A 15,773-nucleotide genomic window follows, 5' to 3' on the forward strand; every position below is an offset into this window, starting at 1 on the left:
TTCAAGAAAAGACAATTTAAGACTAACACATGGAGTTCCCGTCGTGGCGCAGTGGTTAACGAATCCGACTAGGAACCATGAGGTTGCGGGTTCGATCCCTGCCCTTGCTCAGTGGGTTAACGATCCGGCGTTGCCGTGAGCTGTGGTGTAGGTTGCAGACGCGGCTCGGATCCTGCGTTGCTGTGGCTCTGGCGTAGGCCGGTGGCTACAGCTCCGATTCGACCCCTAGCCTGGGAACCTCCATATGCCGAGGGAGCGGCCCAAGAAATAGCAACAACAACAACAACAACAACAAAAAAGACAAAAAAAAAAAAAAAAAAAAAAAAAAAAGACTAACACATGACATAAACATAGATGCATATATCTTCAGCAAAATATTAACTAAGTCCAAAAATATTAAAAGGATTTTACATCATAACCAAATCGGATTATCCCAGGAAGATAAGTTTGTTTCATGTTCAATAATGTATCAGTGTAATTCTGTATATTAATAGACTAAAATGGAAAAACCATATGATCCTCTCAACAGGTGCAGAAAAAAGTTTTTGACAAAATTTAACATCCGGGCATGATAAAATTTTCAGCAAAGTAGGAAAAGAAGGTAACATTCTCAACTTGATAAAGGGACTCACTAAAGTACCCATAGCTATCTATCATCATAAGGATAAAAAAAGTGAATACTTTCTTGCTAAGATCAAGAAACCAGGCAAGGATGTCAGCTCTCACCATTTCTATTAAACTGGAAGTACTAGACAGGGACATAGAAAGAAAGGAAGGAAAAAAGAAACAGATGTGTGCAGATTGGAAAGAGGTATTCCTTTTCTTTATTCAAGAATGGCATGATCACGAAGGTAGAAAATCCCAATGAACCTACAAAAAATATAATAATGTCAATAAAGGAATTTAGCAAAATTTCAGGATACGAGGTCAATATACAAAAATCAACCATATGTCTATATGTACTAATGACAAGCAAGTGGAAACTGAAATGAAAATACTATGCTAGTTACCAAAATGAATAAACCATCAGATACTTAGGGATAAATCTAAATATTTTTTTTCTTCTTTTATCTTCTATTCTCAATCCATTCTCTCTTCTCCATAGACCCTAGAATTAATGTGTGTAATATATGCCTTTTCAGTACACCTTCCTGATGCTTTTAATAAGTATATTCTTTAAAAAATACACAATGGTCCTTGTGTATAGTGAACATTTTTATACAGTGAGTAGAGTGCTCTGTCCCATCCACTCAATCCTGGCATTTCATGTTCTGGCCGAGAGTACACCAGTGAGTTTTGACAATTCAAAATTTACAAAACCAACAAAACAAAACAAGAAGCAACCTCAAGAAGCTCAAGAAGTAACTAAGCGTTGCTATATTGGAAGAAATATACCTATATTTGTTGTTTCTATTATGCCCTTGGAAGGTATTTGTCCTATATTTTTCTTAGAATTAAACTGTTTTGAAAAATTGCTATTTTAATACAGTCTTAAGAAGTGACTGAGGTACAATTTTGGCTTTTTTTTTTTTTTTTTCCTTTTTAAAGTCAGAGCCTGGGTTCAGTTCTCAGGATTACCTACGTGAGGATAGTGCAGAACTACTCAGGGACACTCCCCTTATATAAATTTATCAGGAGCTGCCATCTGCAGGCAAAAAAATAAAATAGCAAATTTACTGAGCTTTTTTTTTTTTCCTGTTTGAATGAGATTGAATTCATTATGAGTACTTTTTCTTTATTTAAAATAATCCGGCTTCCCTCATTCTCTTGCCAGTTTACTAGTCTTACCTGCTTTTCTTTTGTTAGTTTTCTCTATTCCTATTGTTTTTACTTGTTCTTTTGACAACATCATCTCGTCACCTCCCTTATTCAACTATCTTCTATTGTACCAAAAGATGTGACAAGATTTCTAAACAATAATGACTGGATTTGGATTTAGGAATTCACTTTTATTTTATTTAGTATGTACATAATCCTAGGGCTTGTCATAAGTAAAACATTATTTATTTCAGATTTTAGCCTCCAAAGATTAGGAATGTGCCTATGTAACTGATTTTTTCTCATGAATTATTTTCCAGTCTTAGACTTAACTTTAAGAAATATCTGTTTAGAGTGAATTCCACATAAAAGCCATGGATTTCTTTTATCATTTCTCTTAAGCGCTGTTTTTCTGAGATTGAAATTTTTGTGTGTGCCTTTCAAGGCTGCTCTACTTTGGGTCTACCATTAGGTCATAGTTAACTGGAATTCAGTATAAGGCTCTATTTACTAGATTTAAATATTCTAGTGTCAGTTGCTATTATTTGTTCTTGAAAGGGACTACCTTAATTTCTAATAAGGATAAAAACATTTGTTTCAGACATGAAAAATTGTGCTTTTAAATATTTAAGAGTTAGCAGTGTGAATTAGTCATTTTATGCTATGGTAGATAAAAAAAATTAAACCCCATATTTTAGTGGCTTAACACAATAAATGTTTACTTTCCACTCACAATGTAGTTCAATAATGATTGGGATATCTTTCTGAAGATCCGTCAGCTGAAACCTGTGCCATTCAAAGAGAACTAGAAAAGGCAGCTTAGCTCAACTGTCTTGGCATGAATGTGACATTCACCACTTCTACTTAAAATTTATTGGTTAGAAACTTGATATGTGGCTCCAAACTAACTATACGGAAGCCTATGACATATTTAGAAGTACATGCATATTTAATGAGAATTAATAGACTGTCACCTTGCTTTTATTGTTAATCCTATCACAGAACTTCCAAAATTAGTCAAGTGAAATTAGGAGACAAATTAATACATACATGAGGTTTATTTTTAGGGCTGATCAATTGATTTCGAAGAAATTTGTGGAGATTTAAAAATATGTCCACAAATTCTTTGCCATTTTCTCTTCTAAATGTAAGGTCTAATTTCCCTCTCTCTGAGTGGGCTGAACTTAGAAACCCCCTCCTAATGAATAAAATATGGTGGAAATGGTGGAATGTGTAACTTCTAAGACTAGAGCATAAAAGCCGTCATGGTTTCCTCCATGCTCTCTCTTTTGGGTCACTTTGCTTTGGGTAAAGCCAGTTGACAGGTTTTGAGAATACATCAGACAGGGCCATTTACAATGAGGAACTGAGGCCTCCTGCCAACAGCCCATGTAGGTGAACTCTTATAGAAATGGATTCTGCAGTCATGATCAAGCCTTCAGATTGATGCAGCTCCAGCAAACTCGGGAGAGCTCCTGAGCTAGCCTCCCCACGCCCCCCAGCTAAGCTACTCTAATTTCAGAGCCACGAAAAAGTGGGATGATAAATGTTTATCTTCTGAGTCACTATGATTTGGGGTAATTTGTTATGCAGTAGTAGATAACTCATTCAGTATTACAAGATAAAGTCGACTTTCCTGGCACAAAACATTTCCTAATGATTGATAAATAAAAACATTTTAATGAACACTAACATTTTAAAATAAAACTGTGAGTACTTCAGGTGAGTAGTTGAGGAAGAGGGAAATGAGGGGTGGAGAACTGTTATTCAGCAATTTTATTGCCCTCTTACAATATTATATTAACAAATAACTACGGAGAAAAACCAAGATAATTTAGATGTTTTCATTGAACTATGTCAATAATACATAGAAATTTAATAACTGGTGTATACTCTCAACATTAAAAAAAGGATTATAACTTAAAATTAGTTGTCACAATGTTTAGTTTATAGTGATTAAGATACAGATTGCATAATCCATGTGTAAAACATGCAAGGAGATATATTGATGGATACTAGAAGTCAGGCTATGGTCATATACATTTATGCTGCTGAACACTTGCTGTAATGAGTCTAATTGATATTTGAGACTATGTTGTTGTCATTTTCACTGTTCTTGGTGATAAGAACTCTAAAAATAACCAGAATACACATACACAAATGTTTTAAATTCCTCTTTATGGTATTTATTGACGAAAATTAGAAATAATGGATGGTTTAAGATCACGAGTCCCTTTTCTGATCCAATATGGTTTCCTTTTCTTTCTGTTTGTTCCACTTCTATCGATCCTATTCTTTGCCCATTATTTTACAGAATTATCAGTCTCTTTATGTATGCTCCAATTTCACTTTAAGTACTGAGTTTTTAGTAAATGGTATTCCTAAGACAGTATACTTCTACAGTATGCCCTGCAAAATGCCTTTAAGTAATTAAGGAAAACTTTTACCTTTCATGGTTCTCTTAAACTGAGGGCTCTAATTTAGGACTTTAAAGGGATTGGAGAAGGCATTTTATTTATTATTTTTATTTATGTATTTGGCTGTGCCTGTGGCACATGGAAATTCCAGGGCCAGGGAACGAACCTATGCCACAGCAGTGACAATGCCAGATCTTTAACCCACGGAACCTCCAGTAAACTCTGAAGGCATTTCAAATTCTGTTCCTTTTGGCAGAAAAAGTAATTTTTTTTTTTTTTTGTCTTTTCTAGGGCCGCTCCTGTGGCATATGGAGATTCCCAGGCTAGGGGTCGAATCGGAGCTGCAGCTGCTGGCCTATACCAGAGCCACAGCAACGCGGGATCCGAGCTGCATCTGTGACCTACACCACAACTCACGGCAACGCCGGATCCATAACCCACGGACCAAGGGCAGGGATCGAACCCGCAACCTCATGGTTCCTAGTCGGATTCGTTAACCACTGCACCATGATGGGAACTCCAGAAAAAGTAATTTTCTTTTTTTTTTAGTAATTTTATTATTTACTTATTTATTTATTTATTTTTTGGCTTTTTGCCATTTCTTGGGCCGCTCCCGCAGCATATGGAGGTTCCCAGGCTAGGGGTTGAATCGGAGCTGTAGCCACTGGCCTACACCAGAGCCACAGCAACTCAGGATCCGAGCTGCGTCTGCGACCTACACCACAGCTCACGGCAACGCCGGATCCTTAACCCACTGAGCAAGGGCAGGGATCGAACCCGCAACCTCATGGTTCCTAGTCGGATTCGTTAACCACTGCGCCACGACGGGAACTCCCAGAAAAAGTAATTTTCTTTATTGATCCTTAACTAATAATGGATTTCTCCATTGGGCAGAAGTGTGGGCATTATTATTCTATCAAATACCATGAACACTTCTAGGGGCATAAGGTTTAACTATTTTACCCTCAATATCATGTATCCTACAAATATACAGAGACACTAGGAATATTTCTGGGTTTTGGTTTGAATTGGTAATAAGTTTGGCTTTCTAGAATTTGTTGCTGAAATTGTGAAATCTTTCTGAAATAGAGTTAAACCATTTCTGAAATAAGCATCTTCTACTACTTTTTCTTTCTCCCATTCTTTCTCTCTGTTTTTATTTCCCTCTTCCTTCCTCCTTCCCTTCCTTCTTTTCTTCTTCCTTCTGCTATTGACTACTTCATTCTTCCTTTCATAAGAGAAGAAATTTTACACACAATGTCTCCACGGTACTGTTTCCCTTACCTGTAGTTTAGTTCTGTAATATCTGACCATCTGTGATGGTGTCAGAGAAAATGTAATTTCTTGAGTAAATTACTAGATATTTGTTCTCTGGACTTAAAAAAAAACCCCACATTATTTAAATACTTATTGCAGTTTTGAAAACTTCACATTGGCGGTCTGTCTTATTAACAAAACATTCCCTTAGAATGTGTAAAGACAATCATACTTATTCTATCTTTAATCTTTATCATGCATGTTAAGAAATTTAAAAAAATTTAAGTGAACCTCCAAAGCATACCATTGAATTGTAGACTTTTTTCTTCGGTGATTTTTACCTCAGTTGTAATATGAGAGCATGGAACAGGCATGTGACCAGAAACCTTGAGACTTCAGTGGTTATCCCAGGTCCAGAACAGAGAAGCTGGGTTCACTTGGGCAAATTACTCATCTGAGCCATACTTTTCCCACTTCTAAAATGACACAGCTGGACTTAGTCTTCAATGTCCCTCTCAACCTGTTAGGTCACGATTTTAGTTTGAAAAAGACTGATAGAATGAGAACGATCCCTGGGGGAGAGATAGCATGACTAATGCCAAAGTGAAGCAAATTTAAAGAAGGAGGATGGGAGACAAGCACTGAAGACAAATTCCAGTTCATCATATTTCTTTGTCTACCTTTGTTGACTCAGTCGCATGTAGCTCAATAATACTGCCTATTGGGTTTCTATTTGTGACTGTGAAGTGGAAGGATTTGTTCTTAATCTCCTCCCTGGCAGGCTCAGTTCAGGACTGGTTGGTAGGGAATCAAGACTGAGTCCTACTGAGCTTTAAGGAGCTAGCAGATGTCAAATCTGTATGAATTCTGGTAATACAGACATAAGCAAATAAGTCAAGGATTGAGAAAATAGTAACTATCCTATTGGGTATTTTATAAGGAGCCAGACTCATTATCCCTAGTCGCCAGAACATCTCAACAAGGTACAACTGAGAAAATTGAGAGCTCAGAAATTAGGAGCTAGGGAAGCTGAGATTTAGACCCAAGTCTATTTTGTTCTAGAGTCCATGCTCTACCCTGGTTTATGCAGCTCTCTGAATATGAATGGTTCTGGGCTCACATAAACCTGGATGCAGGAATCCTGCACCCTGAATCTCCAGTCTAAGTGAGTAGAGCAATAGTTCTTGGTTCCAGAAGTACATAAGAGAGCAGCTAAAACTGTAATTTCTAATAGTAGGGGAAGAAAGTCAGATTAGCGTCTCCAAGGAGGATAAGGAGCACTTCCTAGTGGAGGGAGCCAGACTGGAATCTAAATTTAGAGAGTCTAGCCTGGTGCTGGAGTGGGCTGGGGGACTGGGGCGTGGGGCCTGGGGAGCCAGCCTAGTGCTAGAGTAGGTTGAAAGTCTGGGTCTTTGGTAGCTGGCCTAGCCCTGGACCTTGTTGGGAGCCTGGCTTTCTGTAGAAGCAACGCCGAGTAGTTATGTTGTGAGCCACACGGGAAGTCCAAGGGAGCCTGGCTTTCTGATGCCACCAGTATCCTGGGTTTGTGGGGGCTGATTGGGAGCCAGGGGGTTGGGAGCTGGCCAGCGCTGAGGTCGATCCTAGTGGGGAGCAGCCAGAAGGAAAAACTTGGTCTTTGTCTTCTTTGAAGGGAGAATTCAGCAAAGAGATCAAGATTGTGAAAGAGAAATAGCATTTATTAGAAGCAAAGTACTTGTAGAAGAACACACAGGTGAACTCGGAGTGAGCTGTGTGCAATAGGGGCAGCTTAGGTTTCACAGGTGGAGACAGTTTTCTGGTTTGCCTCTGGCCAATTATCTCAATTGTAAACCAGTTGCAGCTGCTTAGCCTGGGGCCTATATATCTCCTACCTCCTCAAGAGCCAAGTGAATACTGCTGCAGGAGCTGCCTGGGGCCTCAGGAGTCTCCTGGGGGGCTGTTGGATCCAGCAGAAACTGGGGTAAGTAGGGGGCCTGGGTTCACGGGAGCCACCTAGGGCTGTGGGAGTTAGCCTGGGGCTGGGGCAGGCTGGCACCGAGGTCTGTGGTAAATTCGGCCTTCACTCTCTCCTTCCAAGGGGAAAGTGCTTCTCTCCAGGCTTGGTTTCCCAGGCTTTGGGAAGGAGTGGTGGGGATTATGTGACTGTATCTCTACTTCCGCCGTGCATCTTTTCTTATTTCTGTGCTTTACGCAAGTGTTATAATCTCTTGCGTGGAATCCTTGGCTCTGGGAAGGTATTTTCATGCACGGATAATTGTTCAATTTGATGGGTTTTTTTTTTTTTTTTTTTTTTTGCTGGGCAGGGGTGGGGGGAGTGGAGGCAAGCACTAGAAATTCCTATGCCATGATTTTGCTGATGTCAGTCCCCTATCTAATAGTATTCTTAACTTTATCATATTCAACCACAGAATTGGGTTTAGAGCCTATTTTTATATCTTGTTGCTATTAAAATTTCCACATTTATTTCTTTTAGATTATAAACTCTGTAACAGTAAGTGCTAGGCTTTATAACTTGTATTTCTCACAGCATGTAATGCCTGCGTTGCTTTGTAGACTAGGTGTTTCATAAGTGTTTGCAGATGGAGTGAATTCAACAGAAAAAGCAAACCTACAAAATTTTTCCAAAAAAACAAAATGAAACAAAAAAATCCCCAAATCTCAGTACAGAAAGCAAATGCCAAGTGAGGCACAAATTGCTTCCAAAGGGTTCTCTTCCCTATGCAAATGTCTGGATAACATTATAGACAAGAAATTTTTACTTTGACCATTGTTTTGAGAAAATATTGAAAAAGTAAGAAAATATTCTAAAAATCTGTATTTGAACTTTTTGCTTTTGCAGTGTTTAAATAAGTTCTGCACAAGTTTACATGAAAGGAAATGAGGAAAGCAGTCATTGGGCTTGGTGGATAGACATTCAACCCTTATACTTGAGCAAATCACCTGAGAGCCAGGCCATGTTATTTCGTTTCGGCTGCTATACCTAAGTCCCAGACTATCTAGAATGTGGCAAAGCCTGGATGAGCAGATCTGCAGGACACTTTGATCACAAAGGGAAGAATTTAAGATTTAAATATAAGAATTTTGGACTTGCTATTTATTTGAGTTAGCTTAAAATAGGCATTATTGCCAATTTGAGGGGGGGAAAACAGGACTGCTCCAGCGGATGACCCAAGAGGGCCTCCAAAAGAACTTAGCTTGGCTTTGTTTGGAATTATTCCTCTTTTCCTAGCATTATGTTATGATGGGCCTGGAAGAGTAGCAGAGGTAGGGAACTTCCTAACAAATGTTTTCGGATATTCCAGAATTTAAATTTTCACTATTGGTCCTGGGTATGCCAACAGTTGAACAAAATAACTATAAAAATGAGGTTCAGGAGTTCCCGTTTCTGCTCAGTTGTTACTAACCCAACTAGTACCCATTAGTGGCGGGTCCCATCCCTGGCCTTGCTCAGTGGGTTAACGACCTGGCGTTGCCTTACGCTATGGTGTAGGGTGCAGATGCTGCTTGGATCTGGTAGCTCTGATTCGACCCCTAGCCCAGGAACTTCCATAAGCTGCACCTGTCGCCCTAAAAAAAATAAATAAAAATAATTCAAAAAGTACAGTGATAAGAACATCTCAGTTCAAATGGTTTTTAGTGTTACCACTAACATTTCTGTGACTTTAAGTTCATTTTTCCAACAACCAATTAGGACATCTCCTTTGGAGAATTTTGGGCCCTCAAAGACCAGGTGCAGTGTGAAGAAAACAAGTTAGCATCTGGGCCTTATTTATTATCCTTCTGGTCATCTAGGCATCACCAAGTTTCTACATCTGTGTTCGGGCCTGACCACTCATGCAGTTTTATAGTAGCAAGTGAAAATGGTTTGGAAATTTCCATCTCGACGGCCAATACCTCATGGAAAACTTTGAGAAGCATTTTATTTACAAATAGAAACTCGGTTTGTTCACATTCTTAGGATGTATTTTTGCAGCTTTTCCATTCCATTACCTAGATTATCCTTTAAAGAATCACTTTTCTGCCAGGCAGGGGCAGATAGAAGGTAGAGAAATTTAACGCACTGAATGCATAAAGTAGCATAGATAAAAAATAACCTTTTATCAATAAGTGTACATGAACTGCATTGTAGTAAATAAATTACACAAAAATGATTAAATAAAAAATATCCACCACTCAAGAGCACCACAGTTAACACCTTACTATATCATCTGGAAAATGTATATAAATTCAATAAATAGAATATTCATAATATGTATATAATATATAACCATAATCCAGTTAACTTAAATGTGATATTTAACCAAGTCAAGGTGTTTTTTAAACATTATCTGATGATGTTTTACTCCTTTGCCAGATTAAATTGACATTTACGAACAGGAAAACCAAGACACAGCCTGCTTCTTAGAGGGCAGCAATCAAGAATAGATTGCAAGTGAAATTCCTTTTTCTCTATTATGTCACCTGTTCAATGTACAGATAGTCTTCATAATCACCATCGGACAGCTAGAGTGGCCAACTTTCAAAAAATAGAGCATATGCTATTCAGATATCCAGGCAGCAATAGTTTCAAATTCTTAGTACAAGATCCCTTAATGAGAAGGAAACGTGTGTCTGCACTACAGAGTATCCAGCATTCTTCCCTGGGAGGGCCTCTTTGTGACATGCAGATGGACTGAGGGTTCCCTGTGTGCCAAGGGAGGTTGCCAGGCTGCAGGACCCATCCCTGCATGCTTCCTCTCCAGGGTCTTTAAGGCCACAGGGCCGTGGTGATAGGAATGTCGGAGGCTGCCTTGGAAAGACGTCTCAAGATATTTCCAGCCCAGAAACTCTCTGAGTAGGCTCTGAGATTAATACTTCTTTGGGGGTGGGTGGGGGTAGAAGATGGTGTTCCAGCTTGGCGTGTCCTCAGCAGGTCAGAATACTCAACAGTGGCGAGGCTCTTTGCGACCTCTGAGCCAGCAGACTGTTGTACTTGCAGCGTGTCCACTTCAGGGCATTGGTGGCACACCCCACACCCAGAAGGAACCTTCAGAAGAATAGGAGTATATGTCAAACCCGAAGGCTCTCTTGGGTATGAGCTAATTGCTTTGGGTTAAGACCTTTAGATTCCTATTCTTTCCCCCTCCCCTGGAAGTTTATTAAACATTAATCAAACGCTCATATGGAAAGTTACAGGTCAATACTTTTTCGGGAGTTCCAGTATTTGTGGCGCAGTGGAAAAGAATCTGACTAGGAACCGTGAGGTTGCCTTGCTCTCAGTGAGTTAAGGATCTGTCATTGCCATGAGCTGTGGTATAGGTCGCAGACATGGCTTGGATCCCATGTTGCTGTGTAGGCTGGCAGCTGTAGATCTGATTTGACCCTAGCCTGGGAACCTCTATATGCCGCGGGTGCAGCCCTAAGAAGCAAAATAAATAAGTAAATAAATGAAAAAAATAAAACAATTTTTTTCAAAGAAGAGCGAATTAATGCGAATTTTATTTTGGTGCTATAAAATAATATATAAAAAGATGAAAAGAGCAGGAATCATTAGAAACTCATGTCTGATAACTCAAATTCTATTTACAGTAAATGGGATAATACAGTTATTGACACGATTAAGGGTTCAGGTGGAATTTGTTAAAATTGCTTTTTTTAAAATAAACTTTTAATTATTTTTTGTCTTTTGTCTTTTTAGGGCCGCACCCATGGCAGATGGAGGTTCCCAGGCTAGGGGCCCAAGGGGAGCTATAGTCACTGGCCTACACCACAGCCACAGCAATACAGGATCCAAGCCGTGTCTGCAACCTACACCACAGCTCACAGCCACGTCAGATCCTTAACCCACTGAACCAGGCAAGGGATCGAACCTGCGTCCTCATGGATGCTAGTCACTGAGCCATGATGGGAACTCCTCAAATAAACTTATAGTTTTAGAGTAGTATAATGTTTATGGAAAAGTTGAAAAGATTGTTCATAGAGCTTCTATACATCTGGTATCCAGTTTCTCCTATTTAACATCTTACTACATCAACATCTCCTATTAATATGTGTGCTACTTACTACATCTTACTACAAATATACAATATAGTACCTTTGTCACAACTAATGAATGTCACAACCAATGTTGACGCATTATTAACTAAGTCCATATTTCATTCAGAATGCCTTAGTTTTCCCTCATGTACTCTTTTTGTACCGGAAGGCTTTCCAAGATACCATATTACGTATAATCATCATGTTTCCTTAGTTTCCACTTGTCTGGAACAGTTTTCTCACAGTTTTCTCGTTCTCGATGACCTTAACAGCTTTGAGGAGTACCAGTCAGATAGTTTATAGAGTGACCCTTAATTTGGATTTATCAGATGTTTTCCCCATAATTAAGAGAGATACGGTTTCTTGAGAGGAAGACTCCATATCAAGGTTATGTGCTATTAACATGACTTAATCACTGATGATACTAAACTTGATAACCAAGTTGAAGGTCAGGCTTGTCCACTATAAAGTTACTCCTCCTGCTCCACTTCTACAGAGTGCTCTGGAAAGTAAAAGCCCATATTAAGGGGTGAGGAGTTGTGAGGAGTTAGGCTCCACCTTCTTTTGAGGAGGCAGTATCTACATGAATTATTTGGAATTCTTCTGTGTAAGATATTTATTCTCATTTACTTATGTGATCTTGTAAAAATATTAGGATAAGCTCATGGATATTTTATACCTTGGGCTATAATACAGTATCACATACGTTCTTGCTCAAATTTTTCCAGTTTTGGATACTGGGAACTCTTTCAATCGAGTTTGATACCACTTCAGTGTATATGGGTGTGTGGGTTGGGGGAAGGGAAAGGGAAGGAAGGAAAGAAAGGCAGATAGATTTTTTTTTAGCTCTTCGTACTTTCTGGCACTCTAAGATGTCCCAGGCTCATCTTGTATGTTTCCTGCCCAGCCCTAGAATTGGCCATTTCTTCAGGAAGCCTGGTTCCTTTTAATGGAGAAAGGTGTTAGAAACAAAGATATGGGGTCTAGTGTACTGGTTACCAGTGGGATGTTGTTACTTCTAGGTGCTCTCAGTTTGGAAATACATAGGTGTATACTGTAGGGGAGCAAAGACTCTCCTTCTATTTTCCTGGGTTCGGTAGCTAGGTTTATGAAATAAAGTGACAACAGGCAGATTAATAAAAAAAGTGTATATAAATTCATGGAATTCTAATACTTCATGCGCTCAAGCATCACAGGAAAAAAAGTGAACTCCCTCCCCAAAATCAGTGTGATTTGAGAACTTTGATATACAATCTTAACAGGGGAGGGGGAGTGGTGATGTATGCAACTTAGGAAATGATTTTTAGTAAAGATGAATAGGCTCTTAGAAGAATATATGGGAGGTATGATGGTTTGTGACAAAGTTTGTCTGGCTGTGGCGTCCACTAGTCTTGTCTCATGTGATAGGAGTCAACCTGGCCCGGTTGATGAAACTCCTTGGGAGGGGATTTATGACAACCGAGTACCTTTTGGAGGGTCTAGCTTTAGGCAGATAAGGGGCAATCAGAACACCTCTCTCTCTGCGTTTTCTGTTTTCCAAGTGCTTTCTGTTCAATAGAATCATTGTACCAAAGCAGTATATTTGGGAGTGTCATGTCCCGAAGTCTTTCGATACTAACCCCTGAAAACATATCTATACCTATTTCTGTATTTAGTAACCTGTATCTATATTAGGCTAAACATGAATTCATACTGATGTTCTTTGCTTCGTAAAGAAAAAAATTGGTAGCAGATGGTATCTCCCAGCGAGTTTCATTTCAGGCTTGCTATGATTATATGTGACAAATCTACTAAAAAAAAAATCATTGTTCATGCTCTAGGCCTCTGAAGATTAGATTGCATTGAAAAACATGATTCTACGAGGCACTAAGCCTGCATAGAACTGGAGGTGCGATAAACATTAGAGGAAGTAGAAGAGAGAGGCAGGTGGACAGTAACTTTGCTCATAGACTAGATGGCAATGAAGAGATAAAATACGAAGTTTAGATATACTTTGGGCTTTCACTAGGGCCTCTTTCCTGGTATGACCATTTCTGACAGGTATTGATGAAGTGACTCATCTAGTGAAGAGGTAGTTTTAGAATTTGTCTTGCTGGATTTTGCAGAGATGAAGCCGTGGTACCTGGCACTAGTAAATGATATCAGTAAAGCACCTGTGATTTAAAACCAGTATTGAAGTTCAGGTTCTTTTGTGTCTAAATCTTTCTACATTACAAAAATAATGTTGTCTTTGTTAGCCTAGGTCTTTTGCAAGCCAGGCCAGTGGAAAAAAATCTGTATCATCGACTTGAGTGTCAGTGATGTGATAAGGGCAGGAAAAGCAGAGTATGTTTCCATTACAGAGGGAGGAGGTTGTGATGATCAGGTACCTAGGCATGGGGCTCTCAAGAAATGTCTCTTATAACTTGAAAAAGGAGGAAATGCCCGAGGAAAGCTGTATTTTGCCAACATTAGCTCTATCTGAGCATCTTGTAAAAATAGCTGAAAGCATAAACTGACAGTTAAGGAAAATGTGGGAGAACCAGTTTTGAAATGCGCTAAGAGATGGCACTAAAGATATGCTGTAGCCTATTATAAAACACTCATATCTGTAAGCATCTGATTTGAGAAAATTTCACTTTTCAGGTGGGGAGAATTATCTGAAAGAGAGACCCAGGATGGAACAAAGTAATTGAGGATGATAAAATAAAGATTAATTAGGATCTTAATATGCTTTTAGCATGTTTTTATAGACTAAAAAGATAAGACTTTATGAATAAATTAGTAATATTGTTTTAAACATAGATATACAAATAATCTTTACTGCTTATACTGTATACCTGCATATAGAATTGGCGAGCACTGGATTTTTTTATGTGAGAGTACTAGTGTGCAATTTTACTAAGTGAAACATTTCTGGTATGTTATGCTATGAAAACATAACATAAGCCAATAGATTATCCTGAAATTTCACTTTGGAATCAAAGCAAGATACTTTTTGTGATTGTGTAAACATAACATAATAGTTTTGGTCTATGCAATGGAATAAAACTTAGAAAAATATTTTCATAATTGATTTCATTTAAAAAATTTTTCAAATCCGTGGCAAAATTGTGTATACGTTGGTAAGTGTGATTCTGCAGCTAAGTTTATTAAGGACCAACAGAAAATACATGGTATTGGGGTGATTAGGTGTTTAGAGAAAACAACATTTCATTAAAGAAGATGTGGCTGCCCAGAGCTCATTTCATTTCTATTCAAGTTTTTAGGTCCTTTGTTCCTTATTTTTATGATCATTTTGATTCATGAAGCACTAATAGTTGAAATCAATAAGATAATTCACAAAAGATTTCAATCATGAAGAACTGGGAATTGTAACAGAGTTCCTTGTATTTATCTATCCTTTTGCAACAATAAAATAACCATCTTTTATGGTTCTGGAAGTACTTATGGATAGTGAAGAATGTCCTTATGTGTGAATGTTAATAATTATATAATTATATATATGTAATTTTTTTATGGCCCCTCCTGTGGCATATGGAACTTGCCAGGCTAGTGATTGAATCCAAGCTGCAGCTGCAACCTATGCCACAGCTGTAGTAATGCTGGATCCATTAACTTACTTGTGTCAGGCAGGGACTTGAACCCACTGTGCCACAGTAGAAATTCCTATATTTAATGACTAGCATTTACTGAAAGCTTACTGTGTGTAAGGCATTGTGATAAGACATGCAATAATTTATTGTCTTTCACAGATGAGAATCTTACAGTTTAAAGAGATGTGAGTTAGTAGATGCAAACTATTGCATTTGGAGTGGATAAGCAATGAGGTCCTGCTGTGTAGCACAGGGAACTATATCCAGTCACTTGTGATGGAACATGATGGAAGATAATATAAGAAAAAGTATGTGTGTATATATATATACACATATATGTATAACTGGGTCACTTTGCTGTACAGCAGAAACTGACAGAACATTGTGAATCAACTATAATTAAAAAAAATAGATGTGGGTATGACTTAATAAAAATTGTACAGCTAGTAAAATGGCAAAACCAAGTCTTAAATTCAGGTCTAATAAGAGTTTTGTCTGCAAGTTTGTACGTTGTCCTAATTTTTTTCTATAACCAAAAGGGGAAATCATGCCGAAACAATGTTATAGTTTTAGTATGTGATTTGGCTTGAGGCCACTGTCTTGCTTGATCTTGCTCACTCCTAAAATCCCAGGGATAAAAATAGCTAAAATTACTCCTGGGGCCTCCAAAATATTCTGCACCAAGATTGGAGAAAATTCGAGTGTCTACTGAATTGTCAAATTTGGCCGCTGTGACCCTTTGTGCTAAAAG

The 15,773-nt window shown here is 38.4% G+C and overlaps 1 long non-coding RNA gene across 2 annotated transcripts in view; it reads left to right on the top strand.

The window, feature by feature from the left end:
* LOC102158976 overlaps window positions 6,937-15,773 on the top strand; it is a 977,225-nt gene continuing 968,388 nt past the window's right edge. Inside the window, exon 1 of one of the 2 annotated variants that reach the window (XR_002346446.1) lies at window positions 6,937-7,392. This is a non-coding gene — a long non-coding RNA (uncharacterized LOC102158976). The remainder of the gene's footprint in view (window positions 7,393-15,773) is intronic. The other variant, XR_002346449.1, reaches the window with a different exon arrangement.

Source organism: Sus scrofa, chromosome 8, assembly GCF_000003025.6.
Source record: "Sus scrofa isolate TJ Tabasco breed Duroc chromosome 8, Sscrofa11.1, whole genome shotgun sequence".
Lineage (NCBI taxonomy): Eukaryota > Metazoa > Chordata > Mammalia > Artiodactyla > Suidae > Sus > Sus scrofa.